We start from the raw sequence: 21,425 nt of genomic DNA, 5'->3' as shown, positions 1-21,425 counted from the left end.
CTTTAACCCACCTCTGCTGAATTCTGGGCGTCAGGAATCGAAGGTCACTGGGCCAAGTGATTTTCAAAGTCCCTTGTGTTCTAAGTGTCTAACAGGCCAAACAGCCAAAGTTTTTAAAAGGCAAGCATTTGATGAAGACACTTTATAGACATACTTCCAACCTTTTGGCCTAGAAAAGATTATGCACACTGAACAAGTAGAGAACAATTTAACTCTACATTTAGCTATGTGCCCCTGGCTCAGAATCCAAGAGAAGGTCCTTTGAAGAGCACTAGATAAATCACGCTTACAAAGTACCCAGAGTGCTCTTGGGCCAGACAGAATCTCTGATTATTTCCTCCAGCTGCTACCCTCATTGGCCTTATGGTGGCCACTGCAGGCCGAGTGAACCAGGTGCCAGATAAGGCCTGATCCATCAGCATTGATCACTCAAACTGTGCTTGTACTGATGGCCCTGGAAACCCAAGTGTGTTTCTTACTCAGCTGACAACACCTGCCTTTATTAATGGCCGTTTTTCTCCCTGATGATAAAACGCATTTGCATTTGCCCTTTAGCCCTGAAACCTAACTGTGGGGTGACCTAAAGTGGGGAGAATGATTTTATCGTGATGGGCTATGAGGCCCCAAAGGAAGACTCAATATGAGAATAAAATCAGGGCAGACTTGAAGGAAATAAGCCAATTGGATTCACTAAGAAAGGTATCTACTGTTGAGGTAAATTATAAATATCTTTCAAAAATCACAATCAATTCATTTACTAATTAATTCAATCAGTTGTTATTGAAAATGGTTCAGGCACTGTGTTAGGTGCCAAGGACACCCTACAGAATAACACACTGTCCCTATCCTCAAGTGACTCATTAAAATCTCCTACTACCACTCATGTAAAAAGTAAGTGAAATGCAGCATGGTAAGTGCCACAACTGAGGTGAGTAAGGCACCGTGGGGTTGCAAAGTAGATCGTTTCCAGCTGGGGCTGGAAAGGTTGGCAGGAGTGACTCCTGACCTAGTTTTTAAAGGAGCAAAGACAAGTTTCTCTTTTGCTCACTGTAACAGAAACTACTAGTGTGCCTCCTCTTTTGGGAGAACATACCAAATTACATTTTTAAGCCTCCCTTGCCGATTGCAATTAGATGTTGACACATGATGGACTTATTTGATTAAGATTTATTTATTTGAAAGAGCGAAAGAGACAGCCGTAAAGAGAGGAAGAGGGAGAAAGAGAAATCTTCCATCTGCTAGTTCACACCCCTACGTGGCCACAACAAATAGCCTGGCTGGGCCAAGCTGAAGCCAGGAACTCCAGTATAGTCTCTCACATGGGTGGCAGGGGCCCAAACACTTGGGCCATCATCTGCTGCCTCCCCAGGCCACTAGCAGGAAGCTGGATCCCAAGAAGAGCAGCTGGGACTCGAACCAACACTCCAATATGGGATGCCACTGTCATAAGCAGCAGCTTAACGTGCTGTATCACAATGCCAGCCTCACCAACTAAGTTCTAAATTTAAGTAGAAGTTGTGTACTGGTTCCAAACTGGTCCCTAAACTCTCACACTTGACCCTGATCCTCCTTCCCCATCCTCCATCTGGCTGAATGGAAAGCAATGAAGGACTCAGAGCTGAGTGGATCCATAAGACGGGAGAAGCCAAAATCCCTGAATGTATGGACCAGGGCCCCCTCATGGCCCCAAGTGTTGAAAGAAGTGGTGGGAGATTATAACTCCAGTAGCTAAGAAATGCTGGCACTGAAAAGTTTTGTTTGTCACTCATGACTTTATTCATTAGGCAGTAGGAAACCTCAGAATGGTTTTATATAAAAAAGTAACACGATCAGATTGGTTTGTAAAAAAAGATCACCCTGATGGCAACATGGAACAAGGATGGAGAGGTGGGGCAAGAGTGGCAGCAGAGTGAACAAAACAAAGATTAGTGTCTAAGGCAAGAAAAGATGTGTATTCGAACTAAATAATTAGCATTAGAGCTATGAGGGTATTTTTAAAGTTTATGTAAAAGTCAAAGTGAACATTAAGTTTATTTTGACACAAAAAAAGTAATTGATCCAAAGTGGGTGTTTGACTAGCAGTTAAATCACCCACATCAAAGAGGAAGAGGGGTGGGAGAGTGGGTGGGAGGGCAGGTATGGTGGGAAGAATTATTATGTTCCTAATGTTGCATTTATGAGATGCATGCAAATAAATAAATATCACCCATATCTCATAACAGAGTGCCTGGATTCGAGTCAAAGCTCTGTTCCTAATACCAGCTTCCTGCTAATGCACACCCTGGGAGGCAGCAGTGATGTCTCAAGTAATGAGTCCCTGCTACCACATGGGAGACCCAGATTGAGCTCCTAGCCTCAGCCTGGTCCACTGCCAGCCAATGCCTGCAAGCATTTGAAGAGCGAACCAGTAGATGAAAGTGCTGGCTCTCTCTTATGCTCTCTCTCTCTCTGTATTGCTGTCTGCAACTCAACATATTCTCTAAAAAATTGAAATTCAAGCAGTTTTTCTTAACTTTTATTTAATGAATATAAATTTCCAAAGTACAGCTTATGGATTACAATGGGAAATCCAAGCAGTTTTTTATAATATCTACTTTTTCATGGACTTTTTGAAGATGCTCATGGAACAAGGAAAAGACCCAAATGCCACTGTTAAAAGAGAAGACATTTTAGTTTAGCACATGATGGAATGGGTAGGAGAGTCAGGAATCACATGTAACTTTTGGATTCCTGGCTTTTATGATATTCCATTCACAAAGAAAGAAAATGCAGACAGTGAAAGCTTGGAAGACAGGTCAGTGAGCATTTTGCATTAGTTGAGTCTGACATCCTGCTACAGATATTTGAAGACAGTTGGATACATAGGTCTAGAACTCAGAAAAGAGATCTGAATTGAAGCTCAGATTTGAGAATCAACTTGGTTAACACCATTGAAACCGATGAAGTGGCCCAGGGAAAATATGTAGAGTGAAAAGGTTAAAACAGAGAGAACATTTAAGAGAGTGAAGGAGGAGAAGCTAGAAGAAAATTGAGAAGGAATGGCCTGAGGGATAGAGGGAGAACCAAGACAGAGTGAGAAACAAAACAGAAGCCAGAGAAAGATGTTAAAAAGTTGAAAAGCTTCCAATAAGGTTAAACATGAATACATTTAGAACCAAAAATTACTGATGACTCTATCAGTCAGGGTCTGACAGGAAAAGAGAAGCCATTCTAGGTGGATTAGCCAGCTCAGACTGTCATAAATGCCATAAACTGAGGACTTAAACCACAAAAATTTATTTTCTCACAGTTCTGGGGGCTGGAGATCTGAGCTCCCTGTGACAGCAGGATCAGGCTAGTGTAGGGCTCTCTTCCTTATGGCCACCTCCCCACTGTATCTTCACAAGGCAGAGAGCAAAAAGAAGAAAGCTTCTTGGTGTCTGTTCTTATGAGGATATCAATGCCAGCCTGAGGGCCCCACCCTCAGGTTCTCACCTAAATCCAATTACCTCCCAAGCCCCCATCTCCAAATACCATCACAATGGAGGCTGGGGCTTCAACACATAAGTTGAGGAGTGGGAGGAGAACACAATTCAGTCCATGGTACCAGGTATGTAATATAGGGAAATGGTTACACAGGTGATGGGAAAGCTGAGAAGCCAAATATGGGATGTTGAACCAACATACAGGCTATTAACTACAAAAGCCCATCATTATCTGTAGACCTGCAGGACAATGAGAGGGGTGATGTTACCTTAGCCCCAGTCTGGGATCACACCAGCTTAAAAGTTGCAGCACTGTGGGGTTTTTCTACAGTAACTAATATCACAGAAGAAGGGGCTCTGTGAAGCAGCTGAAGCCAAAGAGAAGACAACCAACATCAGAAATAATAACTGAGATAGGCGTTTGGTGCAGTAGCTTAGCCTTTGCTTGGGACTCCCACATCCCACATCAGAGTGCCTGTGTTTGAGTACTGGCTCTGCCTCCTGTCTCTAGCTTCCTGCTAATAAGGCACGTCCTGGGAGGCAGCAGGTGATAGCTCAACTAGTCAAGTCTCTGATACCCATGTAAAAGACCTAGATTGAGTTCCTAGGCTCCTGGCTTTGGTCTAGCCCAGCCCTGATTGTTGCAGGCTTCTGGGGAGTGAACCAGCAGATGGAGTCTCTCTCTCCCTCTCTCTTTCTTTCTCTCTCTCTCTCTCTCTCTCCACTCCAATCCTACCTCTGTCCCTCTCAAATAAATAAATAAATTTTAAAATTTCAAAAAGTAACACTTGAAGTAAAGAGAGACTCCTTGCCTCATCTCCAACCTTCTGCTAATGCACACCACAGACCGAATCCATATAGAAGCCAGAAGGCACAGTAGTTGTTCCCTACAAAATAGGGTTGAGCATAAGAAACCAAAGAATCGATTCAAATGACCTGTCTGACCTCATCAGGAGCATTTTCAGTGAATTACAGTATCTTGCAAAGTGACTAGGAGGTGGGGAAGTAGAGACAGTGGGAGGAGAGCATGTTTTTAATAAACACAGAACGGAGGGAGGGACAGATAGAGAGGACAATTGCTAATATAAATAAATATATATGGTCTAGGGTGAATGTGTGGAGAGTGGAAGAGACCAAGTGCTGATGGAATGTAGTCAACAGCAAGGGAAAAATGAAAAAGATGATACAGAGAAAGAACACTTGTCAATGGAAAGACCCAAAGGAGACAGAAGCAGACCTATTTAGAACTTATATGCTTAGACTTATTAACTCATCCAGTAAATACATACTAGGTACTCACAACATGCCAGGTACTGTTTTAAATGCTTGTAATACAGCAGTAAACAAAACACATAAAATGTTTGCCCTTGTGGAGTTTGAATTCCAGTAAATGGCAAGGCAGTAAGAATGACTTAAGGATGAATGAACTAGTTAGGATACATGAGGGGAAAATTGATGGAGGTCATATCTTGACTCAGAGTAGGGCAACAGACAATCTCACATTTTCAGTGGTTAGACACAGTAAATGTTTATTTTCTCCTTCAAAATATCCAATACAGGAGTACCAAGTCAGACAGCTATCCTCCAAGCATTGACTCAGGGACCCAAGCTTCTTGCATTTTTTATGGCTTTTCCCTCTTTGGGGGTTCTTAAGAGTCTTCCTCATTGAGTATCAATCTTGGGGGAACCAGACCTGGAAGTAAAATACATCAATTCTGCCCATATTACAATGCTGGAATTCAGTCATACAGCTATGCCAGTCTGTAAGCAAAGTTGGAAAAATGTTCTTTCATTAGGAGAAGACAAATGATTTGATGAATAACTATCCAGTTTCTCAAGGAAATGAGGGTACTTTGAAAAGGTCACATAAAAAATGAAGTTAAAAGATACATTATTTTGCTGCAAAATTTTTTTAAATCCATGAAAATACAAATTCAAAATACACATTTTCCATGAACTTCTTGAAGACTACACACTTGCATAGATTTGAAATTTTTGCACCAAAATCAATTTATATTTTAATTCAATTTTCCATTAACTTTTTGAAATTCCCTTGTATAGGACAGAAGGATGAATTTAAGGGTGGTTTGCTAGAAATGTGGAAACTCAGAGACAGGACTGGGCTCCAAAATAACGAAGAAGTGTTGGAATGACTCTGAGAGGAGAACAAATCAATAAACTAAAGGATTTACAAGAAGCATTAAGACCAACACTGGGGGGCCGGTGCTGTGGCGTAACAGGTAAGGCCACCACCTGAAGTGCCAGCATCCCATATGGGCACCAGTTCTAGTCCCAGCCACTCCACTTCCTATCCAGGTCTCTGCTATGGCCTGGGAAAGCAGTAGAAGACGGCTCAAGTTCTTGGGCCCCTGTATCCCCGTGGGAGACCCGGAAGAAGCTCCTGGCACCTGTCTGTGGATGGGCGCAACTCCAGCCATTGCATTCAACTGGGGAGTGAACCAGTGGATGGAAGACTTCTCTTTCTCTCTCTGCCTCTCCTATCTCTGTATAACTCTGACTTTCAAATAAATAAATAAATCTTAAAAAAAAAAAAAAGACCAACACTGGAATTCCTGAATTTCTGTTGGAAACAATCAAATGTGCAATACCTTTTGAATCTCTAAATTAAACCTCTAAAACATATAGCAGAAACAGGCATTAGGCCTAGAGTTAACAATGCCAATTAAGACACCTATGTTCCACATTGGAATGCCTGAGTTTGATTTTCATCTCCGGCTTCTGATGCCAGCTTCCCGCTAATGCAGACAACAGGAGGCAGCAGCAGCAGTGATGGGTTTCAGACACCCATGTGGGAGAACTGGATTGAGTTCGAGGTCCCAGCTTCAGCCTGGCCCACTGAACCAGGAGATGGGAGCATGCGTCCATGCTCGCTCTCTCTCTCTCTTTCTCTCCTTCCCGCCCTCTCAAATAAATTTAAAATGCTTTTAAATACTCCAGTCTAAGAAATAAAAAATAATTGCATAAAATTTAAAAATACATATCACAAAGTTTGACAAGTAATAGATACTCAATGCTTCATAAGTGAATGGATGGGCAGATGTCGCTCCCCCTCTTCATGGAGGAACGACACAGGACCCTGCGCTGTTCTTTTGTCTGCTCAGCCCTCCCCGGATTTGCTGCTGGTTCTTCCCGGGTTGGCTACCGTCCCTTCCACCTCCGTGGAAGGGCGGTTCCCCCTAGCCACCTTTCCCCACTTCCGCGGGGGAGCGGCACACCGCCGGCCGGCTCTCTCGGGGGCTACACAGGTGTTCCTTCAGATAGATGTTCCTGGTGCATGTTGTCTCTCTCCTCCTTTATAGTCCTCTTCCACCAATCCCAACTCTGCTACCCACATGCTGAGTACGCTGCTCCTCCAATCAGGAGCAGGTCCTACAGTTTATTGGTTGAACTGGAGGCAGCTGTGTAGAAGCTGTTTCCTCCTCTCCCAGCGCCATATTGTGGGAGAGCAGATGCATAGAATAAGTCTTAATTCGAGTAACAGTCTAGTCTGAGTTGCTCCCCACAGATCCTCCTTTCTTTTTATTTTTTGGCGTTGATACGTGCCTGTCTTCGGTGCCCCGTGGCACACACTCTGCTCTGCTCTGCTAGAACTGCCTGCAGGTGCTTACAAGCCCTACCAATCAGGCAAACCGAATCCAAGCCTTCTCATTGCCGTATTGTGGGGAGACTTATTGATGTTAATTCGTGTCTGTCTTCAGTGACCTGCGGAGCATAAGCTGCTAGCCGCCCGCAGGTGCTCACCACCTCCCTAATCAGGCAGACCGAATCCAAGCTCTCTCATTGCCATGTTGTGGGGAGGCCTTATTTTTCTCTATTTCTCTATCTCCAGGCATTCCTATTTCTCCTATTTTACTTCTATCTGCCAGCATTCCTATTTCTCTCATTTTACTTCTAAACTTCTGTTTCTCTTATCCCCGCAGCTTCCCGGCGCCCGCCCTGAGGCTGCTTCTCGGCGCCTCGCCCCACGGCGGCTTCCTGGCTCTGCGCGCTCTTCGCGGTCTCCGCGCCCTTTGCGCCCGCACCACGGCCTTCGCACTAGCCCCACGTTCCCTATCTATTCGCGCCCCGTGCGCTCTCCCCACTTGTGCCCCACGCGCTCTCTGCACGTGGTGGCTTCCGCCGAGTCACACAGCCTAGCTCACGTTTCCGCCACCGGTATTCAATCTAAGTTCCCCGGGCTAACCTGGCGAATTCAACCTAGCTCACGTCTGCGCCTTTCGGTTTGGCTTCCCGTCTTTTGCTCCCCGGGCTAATCTGACGGATTCCAACCTGGCTTACGCATCCGCCTCTAGTTTTAGCTTTTCGCCTTTTGCTCCCCGGGCTGACTTGAAGAATCCCAAGCTAGCTTATGTCTCCGCCTCAGCCTGCCCCCGTGGCTTCATCCTCCTAACATTTTTCTCTACCCGGTATGTTTCCTAACTTTTCTTCCAACAATATTCCCCTCTCATTTCTCCTGGCTTCTCCCCACAGTCCATATCCGAGTCTAAGTTTCTTCTAGGTTTCACTTTTGCTTTCAACCTTAGAGATTTCTCCCAGCTTCCCCCCGTAGTCCGTATCCGAGTCTATGCCTAGGCTTTCAATAGCTTCTTCTGGCACCTTTTCCGTCCGGCTTTCCCCTAGGCTCTCTCTAATCTCTCTCTCTCTGGTATTTTCCCACTTCTTCCCGCTTCTTCCCTCCTAGGTTTCCTATCCGAGTCACGGCACCATTATGTCGCTCCCCCTCTTCATGGAGGAACGACACTAAACCCTGGCTAGGCTTCATATCCGAGTCACGGCATCATTATGTCGCTCCCCCTCTTCACGGAGGAACGACACAGGACCCTGCGCTGTTCTTTTGTCTGCTCGGCCCTCCCCGGGTTTGCTGCTGGTTCTTCCCGGGTTGGCTACCATCCCTTCCACCTCCGTGGAAGGGCGGTTCCCCCTGCCACCTTCCCCACTTCCACGGGGGAGCGGCACACCGCCGGCCGGCTCTCTCGGGGGCTGCCCAGGTGTTCCTTCAGATAGATGTTCCTCGTGCATGTTGTCTCTTTCCTCCTTTATAGTCCTCTTCCACCAATCCCAACTCTGCTACCCACACGCCGAGTACGCTGCTCTCCTCCAATCAGGAGCAGGTCCTACAGTTTATTGGTTGAACTGGAGGCAGCTGTGTAGAAGCTGTTTCTCCCTTCTCAGCGCCATAGTGTGGGAGAGCAGATGCATAGAATAAGTCTTAATTCGAGTAACAGTCTAGTCTGAGTTGCTCCCCACAGCAGAGGTAGAAAACCATAACCAGAAAGGCACTGAAGTTGATGTTAAGTCCACAGAACAGTCACTAGTCCCTATGAGAATTAGGACCTTGGTGTCATCAAAGATATAAAAAGAAAACAGGTAGTAACATCTTGACTTTCTTCAGTCCTTCCTGTTTCTAATGCCTTGACTTAAAGATCCTATTGATAACATTTCTGTTCACTTGTCAAGTATGGAAGTGGCTTCTTTTTAAAAATGTCCCTTTGGGAATGCTCATTCTAGACTGGGGATTGCTTTGACTTTTCAGTTACTGTCAGAAAGTCTCTAAATTCAGTGAATTCTGAAGCCCCTCCTACCTTAGTTTACCTATTTCTCTTGCATTCTTGGATTTTCCAAGTGTACCCTCCAAGAAAAGCATTCTTGGAGAATTTAAATCAAGACTGCTTTGTAAGTTCAAAGCGCTTAACAACTCAATGCAGTTAGAGTTCTTAAAAGAAAGTAAATAGTTAACAGGAACCATTAGACTATCTCTCTTATACTAGTAGCCAATACTCTCCACATGAGTGTTGGAATCTCTATTTACCGTTGTAAGAATTGATCCCCCCAAACATAATATGACCTCACCTTGTAGGTGGATCACACAAAACAAGCAAAAGTAGAGACACTAGGATTGCAGGAAAGAACATTGCAGAAAAATCATTTAAAATAGTGTTGCTATAATTTTTGACAGCATAATTTAGAGACTCTTTCAGTTGAGTACATCTATACCTAAGTCCCTCTCTGCCTGCTTTCCCCCATAGTGTTGCTTGCCTGTCAATTATTGGGAGAGAAGGCTGTTCTTTAAAAGGCTTTTAGATAGTATTAGAAATTACTGGAATCTTATCTAAAAGCACTTGAAAAAAATCATATTTTGCTTGTGTTACATAAAATGAAAGGTCCCATTCTGTCTGTTTATTTGTTTGTGTGAAAGCTAGAAGCAAAGACTGAATACAGTTCAGTGGGTTAAGTGAGAAACCAATTGCCAGCACTGTTTCCAACCTATGAACTGATGGCTTTCAATGACCTTTCGTGGAACAAGAATTCAGGGAACTGAGCAGATGCACCTGTCTTTGGAGTCTCAGTGTGTCACTGAAATGTCACATGCAACCCTATTCTGACAAAAGGCACTACAGAACATCTTGCTATTTAAAACAGTTGCCTTATAAGAGAAAAAATTCATTAATAAAACAAATATCCTAGTAATCACATCCCCCAACTTGCATCACAATGAACTTCGTACCATCACCATGAGTATATTACTTAAAGTTACCAATGCTCACACTTTCTACATTTTTCTTGTAATCAACATCTTTAAGAGGGATGGTAGGGAGCATTTTAGATGCCTTAGATGCTTTCAACGATACTCACTGGACCAACCCTCCCCTCTTGTCCACCCAACAAGCTCTTCACCCTACAAGACATTCAAAGACTGTCTGCGTGCCTCCTGACAGGTAATCTCAGGAAGTGTTGGACAGGCCCTCTTTTGTGTCTTGAACATAGCTCTCGAGTGAGCATCTATTGCACTGTCGCAATAAGTCATTTGATTGTCCGTCTTTCCCCTTGCACTCTTTTATGGGTGATTTTTGTCTTAGTGTCCTTTGTTTATTCATTTATGTTTCAGCTACTTGAAATGCAGAGCAATAGATACAGAGAGATCTTCCATCTGCTAGTTCACTCCCCAAACGCATGTAACAGCCAAGGCTGGGCCAGGCTAAAGCTAGTAAATTGGAATTTCATCCAGGTCTCCCACATAAGTGGTAGGGGCCCAAGCACTGCATCCATCATCTGCTACCTTTTGAGATACATTTGCAAGGGAACTGGATCAAAAGCAGATGAGAAGGGACCTGATTCAGCACTCCAATGTGGGATGCAGACATCCAAGTGGCAGCTTAACCCACTGAGCAACAATGCTTGACTTACCTTATTTTCCTTGGAATTCACACAGCTAACCCTTTAATGTGGACAGAGAGAGTCCTTGCATCAACTAAGAAAAGCTGGCCTGATTCCCCCTCTGGGGAAAAAAGCATCCCAGCATGAGCCATGCTGGCCCAAAGCAGCGGAATAGGAGCAGAGGGGAACCATAATATGAAATAAATTGCATGCCTCTGGTGATAGAGGGTGATAAGATGTATTTTCTTGGCACCATAAACATTATGTTGATAAGAGCAGTGCTGTATAAACCAAGCCAGTCCATCACAGCTGCTAATATGTGCAGAAGTTGCCCACAGAGATAATGTCTCATTGTCCTAGGAAGTCTCCCTACAGTGACCTTCCAAGCCATGGAGCACACAAAGGACATGATGCATTAATTACACAAACATCTAGATAGATATTCATCCAATGATTCCATTACTCATTCAACAAATACTCACTAAGCACAATCTACTGGGACCATGCTAAGTCTAAAGACAGAGTTAAAACAGACCAAGTCTCTACCTTCTTGATGCTCTTACCAAAATACTTAGAAAAGTTTGTGGAAAATGGAATTAAAAGACAAGTTTATTTTTGTGCAGAAAAATGTTGAAATCCATGAGCCATTTTTTCATAGTACACATTTTCCACAAATATTTTTTAAAAGACCAATCAATCAACTTGAAAGTCAGAGCTACAGAGCGAGAGGGACAGAGAGATCTTCCATTCACTGGTTCACTCCATAGGTGGCTGGAACCACCAGGGTTGGGCCAGGCTGAAGCCAGGAGCCTCATCTAAGTCTCCAACACTGGTAGCAGGGGACCAAACACTTGGGCTATCTTCCGTTGCATTTCCCAGGGCATTAGCAGAGAGCTGGATTGGAAGTGGAGCAACAGGAACACAAATCAGCATCACAACAGCTCAACCTGCTATACCACAATGCTGCTCCCCACTAACTTTTTGAAGGGACCTTTATTCACACAGGTGGCACCTATGCTAAGATTTCTACATTTCTTACATTTTAGGGCTGGTAATACTGTACTTCAGCAGTTGAGGCGCCTTCTTCACCTGACTAGTCATTCCAATAATTTCCATTGCAAAAGTTGATTTACTGTTAATAGTTACCAAGACTATGAAACCCAAATCCTAAGACATAGTAGATTTAAAACACTTTCTCAGTTCCAGACACTTTACAAGCATTATTTGGGGGCTGGCACTATGCCATAGCAGTTGAAGCCACCACCTGCAGTGCCAGCATCCCATATGGGCACTAGTTCGAGCCACGGCCGCTCCACTTCTGATCCAGCTCTCTGCTATGGTCTAGGAAAACAGTGGAATATGGCCCAAGCCCTTGGGCTCCTGTACCCACGAGGGAGACCCAGAAGAAGCTCCTGGCTTCTGGCTTCATATCAGCCCAGCACCGGCCATTGCAGCTATCTTGGGAGTGAACCAGCAAATGAAAGACCTCTCTCTCTCTCCCGCTATCTCTCTCTCTCTCTCTCTCTCTCTGCCTCTGCCTATCTATAACTCTGCCTTTCAAATAAACAAATAAATATTTTTAAAAACTATTTAATTCACCACTCATAATGATACTAAAAATTGATCCTGAGTATGATATCCACATTGTGCAAAATAAGAAAATGAGATTCAAAAAGGTAAGCTTGCTTTCTCTTAGTCATATGAAGCCAAGATTCAAAATCAAGTCCATCTGATGCCAATATCTTTGCTTTTTCCACTATGTGTTTTTAAAAATAACTTTCAAATCATTCATTTTAATGTTCCTTTTTTATCAAGCAAACACCAGTAAGTGCTTCTAATGTATACCTATTTGCTTCAATCTCCTATTTAGGTACGCTAGTTTTATGAACTATACCTTATAATCTCCTTTCAGCTGTACAATCAATGAGAGTATTAAATGGATTGAGCATCTGCCCTCAGCATTATTATTCCAGATAGGAAAATGATTACCAAATTCATGCCTATGAGTTCACCTTTCAACATTCATTTAATCAAGATGAGTAATTACCCTAGCGGGCAGTAATTAGGTAATTAGTAAAACTAGTTAATACAAATAGCATATTAATATAACCAAATAAATGCTAGTATAATTCTTGTAATTATTATGGCATATAGGTCTACCTGATTTTTTTTAGGTAAAAGACACATAATTTCTGGGCTATATATTACACAATTTCCACTTGCATGTGGGAATGCCTTTTGACATCTGTGACCCTGCAGAGTAAAAAGGAGATTGAGACAATTATCTCGGGTACTGAAGCAAAAGCCTGCTTACACTAAAATTATCTGCCTAGTCTTTGCCTGATTTTCTCTAAATGGTGGCTCCATTTTTCTTAGAAAAGAGCCACCTTATAGCATTGTACCTAAATATTCTTCTCTGCTTAGAAAAAATTTTTAAAACCAATATTCTAAGAATAATCCACTCTGGATAGACAAACAGCTATACACATATGTATTTTGATTCTGTCCTCTAATCCTAGGTTTGACATTATTTCCCCCAATACTTTATTAACACTATCCTGTGGACCCCTACCACACACAAATGCAAAACCCAAACTAACTGTAATGAATTAACACATTCATGAGAGAAAGTAAAATATCTCGATACTGTGGTACACACAGACATACACACACAACACTAACCCACATGTGTATTTTGGGTGGTGGGTATTTTTAAGCACTATCTTGTGACTGCTTCACTCAAAATGGTTACCAATCTTAGCATAATCTTGTGATAGTGATCTATACCTGAGATATGTCACAATTTGTGAACAATGTGTAAGAAAAAATTTTATTTCCCCTAAGAATGAACTGCCAACTGATATACAAGCATTTATTAAGGCTTTGGGTCAAGTATGATCAGCTAATGTCCAAAATCACAGGATGCTAGCAATATGAAAAATAATTTGCAAGCCAGCACTGTGGTGCAGTGAGTAAAGCTGCAGCCTGCAGTGCTGGCACCCCATGGGGGCTCTGGTTCATGAGTCTCAGCTGTTCTACTTCCAATCCAGCTCCCTACTATCGTGCCTGAGAAAGCAGCAGCAGATGACCCAAGTCCCAAGGCCCCTGCACCCATGTGGGAGACCTGGAAGAAGCTGCAAGCTCTTCAACAGCTCTGCTGTTGCAGCCATTTGGGGAATGAGCTAGTGAATGGAAGACCTCTCTCTCTCTCTCTTTCTCTCTCTCTCTCTCTGTAACTCTGCCTTTCAAATAAATAAATAAATCTTTAAAAATAATAATAATTTCCAAACACACTAACTGGGATCTGACTTATGGTTCTTTTGTTTGAGGTGGCCTCTTAATACTCCACTATATTTCATTACTGTCTATGAATATATGATAATATACTTGATGTCCAGGCATTCCTTTAATGTCAGAAACTGGCTCAGTTGATATTTCTACATGCTGACATATGTATTGAAGGCATATCTGTGAAAACTGATGCATTAATACTTTTCCTGCTGTTATTCCTTCCTATTGGCCTAGAAGTCATCTCTAGCCATAACTGTATATGATAACATACAATTGAATTAAAATCCTTTTTCTTTCTTACAAACTCAGATGGTTCAATTGTGAATTTTGTAAAAGCAACTGACCCCCGTGCAATCCAAATTCATTTTTAACTCTCACTCAAACCCAACTGATATATCAAGCACTGCAGAATTTTGTCTGGCTTCCTCAGCCTGCAAAGTTATATTTTTACATGGTTTTTCTGTCTTCAAGGAGAATGAGCATTTCTGAAACTATAAGCTATACCTTTGAATTTTCAGGCTGTAAATTGTGAAGTAGGCTTGTGGGTATGAAACGAGAGAAGATAAACTGCAAATTGGAGCTAAAGAGAAAATAAATACAAGATTTTAGTGGAATCTAATTGTTTTCCACATATCATAGTAACAGCTGTTATCCTTCCTTCTAAATTTCTGTCATCTGCACATTTATCTATATTCCCATTTGTCTGTCATCTATCTGTCTTCTACCTGCCTGTTAGTGTCTGTTTATTTGGCATGGCAAGTTGTGCTGTCTTTGTCTGCAGAGAAGAAAAGAAGGGAGAAAATGATGAAAAATCTTGGTGTAGCATGAATAGCAACGAGGTGAGGCTGATGCCTGACGTGCGGATGAATCCTGTAAATGAAGTGGCCCTTGAATTAAATTAATTTAAAATCTGGCAAATATTACCCGGCATGTTTGTCAATGTGCTGTATAATTATTAATTTGTTCATTGAGGCAGCTGTATAAATAAATAGAAAGCAGAATGCCATGATTAAGCAAGCATTGCTAAATCCAGGGTCAAGGAGCCCCACAACATGGGAACCTCAATAGCTTTCCTGGGCCCTACTTTTACATCTCCTCGTAAATCCACATGTCGATAACAGCAAATTAATTGGCCCACATTTAGATGCCAACAGGGCTTTTGTATTCTCAGTGCACATTTTTGTCTTCTTGGAGTGAGATGTTAGTAACAGGGGTTTTAATATTACCCCTAGGGGAGCACCAGAAAATCTTAACAATTTCCTTCACTGGAGTATTTTCATTAGCGATAAATGCCGTGCAATTTACATTTGAAATCAGGTGTAGGGGTGAACAGAACGTGACAAGACATGTTACAGCAGTTTTATTTTTTGTTGTTGATGTTGTTCAGTGTTCTTTACTGTCATGGAGTCTCAGAAGAAACACATGCAAGTCAAAATGGAAATATTTCTTAATTTCTCTTTGCCCTTACTTTTTCTAGGTGAAAATTCTATTTTATTCAAGTATTCAAAGCATACGTTTAAAACAGCCCTCTTTTACCAAGAAAAAGAACAGTTTAAAAAAAAATAACAACAATACACCTAAAGTAGAATTAAACTACAAATCTCCTAACATCTGTGAACAGATATTCCAGTAAGGGGTGATAAGGGAAAGGATTAGAAGTGAATGCTGCCACTAGGCTTCTAAGTTTATGTACCTCAATGACTTAATTCAAGACTAAGCTAACAAGAAGTGTATCTAGTATTACTTTATTGTAAAATATTATAATAAACTATGTATGAAATTAATATTATGAATTTAAGCTCTGGCTAATATCATTTTAATTCAACAAATCTTTGAATACCCATCCTGGAATGAAGAGTTACTACAGTGTAAATTAAATCTGGGCTCTGTTGGTACCATTATTTTACAGTTTAACCACTTGTTGGAGTAGCTTAGATTTTTATGGGTGTCTCCGTTTCTAAATGCTTGAGTACAGCCTCAAGCAAAATGAGTAAAATGAAGCCAGAGGACTAGTTGTAATACTTAGGAAAGAGCCACTTATTGTGCTACTGACAGTTCTAGTTCATCTGACTTTCCCATTAGGCACAAGAGGTTAGTATTGCTATCCCCCTTTAATAGGTGTTGGAGCTAAAGCACGAACATATGTAGGGTCTATAAAAAGTTCATGAAAAATATGTATTTTAAAACTACTCATGGATTTCCAAATTTTTGTATCAAAATCAACCTGTCTTTTCATTTCATTTTTCCACCAACTTTTTAAAGCATCCATATATTTGTAAAAATTCAAGGATAGTTTCTTATCACATCAACAAAGAGCTCTCACCTAACAAGGTTCCAACTGTCATGGCATTAGAAGACCATATAAAAGCCCCATTGACTATGGTGGAGATTAGCCAGCATTTGATCCTTAGCTATGACATCCTCAGGAAGATCTCTGGATGGATGAAAACCTCCAAAGTTCCCTGAGCATGAAATTTATGTTTCTCATTTTTTAAGCGTGATTTTGCCAGGCTACTCCCCGACTTGCTGTTATATTAACAGATTAATAAGGGTGCTTTGTTTATTGCCTCATGCTCCCAAAAACATTCCCAGAAGAGGGCAAGGACAAAATAATAGAGTAGGGGTGGGAGAGTTTTCTATTCCAGTGGTCCCCACTTGGACTTTGGAACCTCTCTTGGACTTTGCACCTCTGGGGACCAGGAGCCAGTCGGCAATAAACTACATCCAAGATTATTTCTTCAGCTATCAGCTTGTCTGTTTCATTGCCACTAAAGGCTTAAACCACTCGGGAACAAAATCACCTCATTTAGATAGCTTATGAACTGGCTCATCTTCACTAGATGTTTCTTCTGCCTCTTTCTTACCATAGTGTGTTTTCCCCTAAATTTCTGCCATCTGCACATCTATCTATATTCCCATTTGTCTGTCATCTATCTGTCTTCTACCTGAGGGTCACAGTGTTTAGAAACCACTAGGTGAAGCACTTTCCAATGGCGGTACCCAACTGACAATCTTTCAAGAGTTCCATTAGAGAGCCCATAGTTTGACTTTTCAGAGTCTGAATTGGAATTGACTGACCTGATCCAAAAATAGGGATTTCTTTTTTTTATTTATTTATTTGACAGGCAGAGTGGACAGTGAGAGAGACAGAGAGAAAGGTCTTCCTTTTCCGTTGGTTCATCCCCCAATGGCTGCTCCGGCGCACCGTGCTGATCTGAAGCCAGGAGCCAGGTGCCTCTCCTGGTCTTCCATGTGGGTGCAGGGCCCAAGGACCTGGGCCATCCTCCACTGCCCACTGTCCAGCAGAGAGCTGGACAAGAAGAGGAGCAACCGGGACAGAATCCGGTGCCCCAACTGGGACTAGAACCTGGTGTGCCAGCGCCGCAGGCGGAGGATTAGCCTAGAGAGCCGCGGCGCCAGCCAAGTAGGGATTTCAACCCTGTGTAATCTCGCCCTACTGTCTGTGGAGAGTTTGCCTCTACCTACCACAAGAACCAGCCTCAATCCCTAAAACAGAGGAGAGACACAGGAAACCCTTTTAATAAACTATTAACCTACTTGTTTTCAAGCTTGTTTACATTTTTAATCACCTGGGAATCTTTAGTAATATCAGTAATGGATTCATCATTAGTAACAGTGAAACACTGACATACCAGTTCTTAAGAACTAAAAGCCCTAATTTGCAGTGTCCGCTGATCAGTGTGATGCAAAAACTCCCACCACTGGGACTGGTGTTGTGGTGCAGCAGATTAAGCCACAGCTTGCAATACTATCCCATATCAAAGCCCCGGCTTCCCATCCAGCTTGCTAATGCACCTGGAAAAGCAGCAGCAGGTGGTCGAAGTACTTTGGTTCCTGCCACCCACATGGGAGACCAAGATGGAGGTCCTGGCTCCTGGCTTCAGCCTAAACCAGCCCCAACCATTGCAGCCATTTGGGGAGTGAACCAGTGGATGCAAGACCTCTCTGTCTCTCCCTCTCTCTGTCTGTAACTATGCCTCTCAAATAAACAGTTAAAAAAATGTACCACCAATTTCAGGTTTCCAAATAGATCACACATAAATGAATGTGGAATTGGGAAGAGACGCAAGCAATCAGGAAAAGACACAAATGCTTGGTTTCACAAGCTGGTGCAAGCTAGCTCCAGGACATCACTGACTCAGGGTAGCAGCAGTGGCTTGACAGTGAGAGCGGCAACAGTGTCCCAACACAACTGGTTCCACAACGCAGTTGGCTGAGGTCCTACCCTTGTTCCAGTTTCTCAGTGGGCTTCTCCATCCTCAATCATTCTGAGAACTATGTAATCTTCTTTCTAGTGAATCACTTAGCTCAGCCCAAGAATGTTTCTGTTGCTTAGAGCTAAGAACTTTGCCCTTCAAAATGTTAGACAAGGAGGTTAAGAACCTAAGACCTGGAATCTAAATTGCTGCAGTCCTAGGAAGTGTTTAGCTTTAAGACATTTGCATTTCAAAAGGGCTGAAACTCTTAAACCAGTGCTTCTCAGACTTGAATGAGAGTCGCCTGGGGATCTTGTTAAAATGCAGATTCTGATATAGTAGGACTACAGTGAGGGCAAAAAATTCCATTTCTCTCTCACAAGCTCCTTGAGGATGCTGACGTTGCTGGGCTTGGAACACAGTGTAGAGCAAGTCCTTAAATCACAGAAATAAATGAAGAAGGGTAGGGCCTGAGGCGGGGATTCCTTCCTACCACCCCTGATTTCAGTGCCCTGATTGACGGGAAATATTTCTCATGGCTGACTCAGGCTGGACCTAGCCCTTGTGGCAACATGAGATGCCACGGTCAGTGTCACCTGCCCATCCTTGAGCACCTTCCTCAATCCACAGGCTACAAATTTAAATTTACTTACTCATGCATTCAACAAACAGTTGGTGTTTACCTCTTATGTATAATGCTATCAGCTAAGTTTATATAATTCTAGATTCTCAGTGCATTTTACACAAACTGAATCGGGAGTGTTCCCAGCGCTATTAACTGTGGACTGGATTTAGCACATTTAACAAAAAGTTAAAGGTGAATGTAGGCAGGGAAAAGTTCCAAGCCTGTCAGCAGTTTGGCTGTGGGAAAATGTGACTTGATAATCTGTCAACTCAGGCTGTCAATCAAAGCCCATTATTACTATTATACCACCCATCTGACACTAGATCAATAGGATAAGTACTTTCTGATGTCAGATCAATGATATGACTAAGTTTGGGGGTGACAGCTAAACAATTGCATTCATCCTAGGTGTGTGAATGTTATTACCAAGAACATCAACTCAAAGTAAAATGATAAACCACTTCCTGCACAGTGTTGTGAAAGAAATGTTCAAGTCTCCAGAAATCCTTGGTGCTACCACCTACTTAGAAGAGGTAAAGTGTGTGTTTATTTCTAAGATTTATAAAGTACCCATTTTGCAACTGAGTTTATGGGAAAGATACATTTCCCAGAGCCACAAGCTAACAATTGAGCCCCCTGGGCTGATAGTATAAGAGATTCTTGTCATATCATAGAATTTGCAGGAAAGTAAAGAAATTCACATGAACTATGAAAATAAATACTTTTTCCTCCATTTTCCAACTGTAGTAGTTTCCTTTCCTTGAATAGCTTCTATCTTAGGGGTCCAGGAATTAATTTTAACCAGGATGAAGAAGGGGCAAACAAAGGAATCCAATGTCAGTTTCTTTCCCCTCTCCTCCCAACTCTTACCATCCACAGAAAATTCATTTTTTCATTCAACTGCAAACAGTAACATGCCCCTGAACACTGTGTTAAGCTATGGGGGTAAGTGTTGGAAAATTGAGGACACAGTACTGTGGGGCACATAGTACAGATACAACCCTAGTCTGGAAGAGGCCAAGGATACCCTCCTCAGAACGGACATTTGAGTTAATGCCTAAAGGGTAAGTGAGATGTTGCTAGAACAAAAGTGTAGGAAGAGTTTTCCAAGTATGCAAAAAATGATGTGCAAGAGAAAATGTAACATCTTGAAATTAGACCCATGGTGTAGGAGTACAGAAAGCATAGGGGAGAGTGGAAGTTGCCAAGGCCAGTGAAGTGGGCAAGAACCAGATTAGAGATTTGTGCAGCCTTCCATGTGCACTTCTGTCCTTGGATAACTGAAGATTCATGCTGAAAGATGTACTGAGAGACAAGACTCCAGGAGACAGAGAAAACACCTTGCTAATAGTCAACAAATTCCACCAGGACAAGTTGGCCCCCTCTGCTCTGTGACAGCCCTGAGCACATTAGGAGGGAAGCAAGAACCAACTTGAGTCTTCCTCTATATCTCCCTCCTATATTCAAATACTTGCCTACAGCCTCTGTGCCTCATATTCTGGTGTCTGAATGTCCCATGCCACTCCTACATCCCAAATCACAGTGAAACATAGGTATAGAGTGACCAATCCCTGGTCGGCATCTGGCGCAATGGTTAAATCACTGCTTGGGATGCTCACATCCCACATGGGAGTCCTTGGATTTCAGTCCATGCTCCACTTCTGATCAAGCTTCCTGCCTCCTGCTAATGTACAGCCTGGGAGGCAGCAGATGATAGTTCAAGTACTTGATACTTGCCATCCATGTGGGAAACCTGGATAGAGTTCCTGATTCCTGATCTCAGCTTAGCCCAACTATGTCTACTGGCAGACAATTGAGGAGTGACCAAGCAAATGAAAGATTTTCTCTCTCTCTCTCTCTCTCTCTCTCTCTCTCTGTGTGTGTGTGTATGCCTTTCAAATAAATAAATCATTTTTTAAATAGAATGAATTGGAGCTGGTGCTGTGGTGTAGTAGGCTAAGCCCCCCAAAATGGGTGCTCATTCAAGTCCTGGCTGCTCCTCTTCTGATCCAGCTCTCTGCTATGGCCTGGGAAAGCAGTATAGAAGATGGCCCAAATCCTTGAGCCCCTGCACCCTTGTGGGAGACCCGGAAGAGGGTCCTGGCTCCTGGCTTCAGATTGGACAGCTCCTATTGCAGCCATTTGGGGAGTGAACCAGTGAATGGAAGACCTCTTCCTCCCTCCACCTCTGCCTCTCTGTAACTCTGCCTTTCAAATAAATAAATAAATCTTTAAAAACTAGAAAGAATGACCAATCCCAAGGACATCTGTGCTTTAATGGGGATGGTCACTATAAGGCAAATGTGACAATGATAGGGAAAGGTATATGAAAACAGGATAGGAAAGAAAGGAATGGTTGGAAGTATACCCTGATGTAATATCATTCCAGTTCATGGAATTTCCTATTATTTGACCATATATTAGTATGCGTGTATTTATGTGTGCATTTTGTATATGTATATGCCTGTATACTTATATATACAAAAGCATATATGTGTGATTATGAATGTATGACTGTGTGTGTATACAGTCATATCCACATGTATACTATGTTTAAATAGGTCCTAATAACTGAGTACAGGCATGTTTGCAGACATTGCCAAGTACTTCACATGTATAATTTCCTTAGTTTTCACAACAGCCTTAAGATCC

At 42.5% G+C, this 21,425-nt stretch overlaps 1 long non-coding RNA gene across 4 annotated transcripts in view; it reads right to left on the bottom strand.

Annotated features, from left to right (window-relative positions):
- Positions 1 to 389, bottom strand: part of LOC149119555 (uncharacterized) — a 227,875-nt gene extending 227,486 nt beyond the window's left edge. For all 4 annotated transcript variants that reach the window (XR_016227738.1, XR_016227736.1, XR_016227739.1 and 1 more), the window contains exon 1: positions 12 to 389. This is a non-coding gene — a long non-coding RNA (uncharacterized LOC149119555). The remainder of the gene's footprint in view (positions 1 to 11) is intronic.
- Between the last annotated feature and the right edge of the window lie 21,036 nt (positions 390 to 21,425).

Source organism: Oryctolagus cuniculus, chromosome X (genome assembly GCF_051225735.1).
Source record: "Oryctolagus cuniculus isolate XC-2025 breed Fujian yellow rabbit chromosome X, ASM5122573v1, whole genome shotgun sequence".
NCBI lineage: Eukaryota > Metazoa > Chordata > Mammalia > Lagomorpha > Leporidae > Oryctolagus > Oryctolagus cuniculus.
This window is presented reverse-complemented; position numbering and strand designations above follow the sequence as displayed.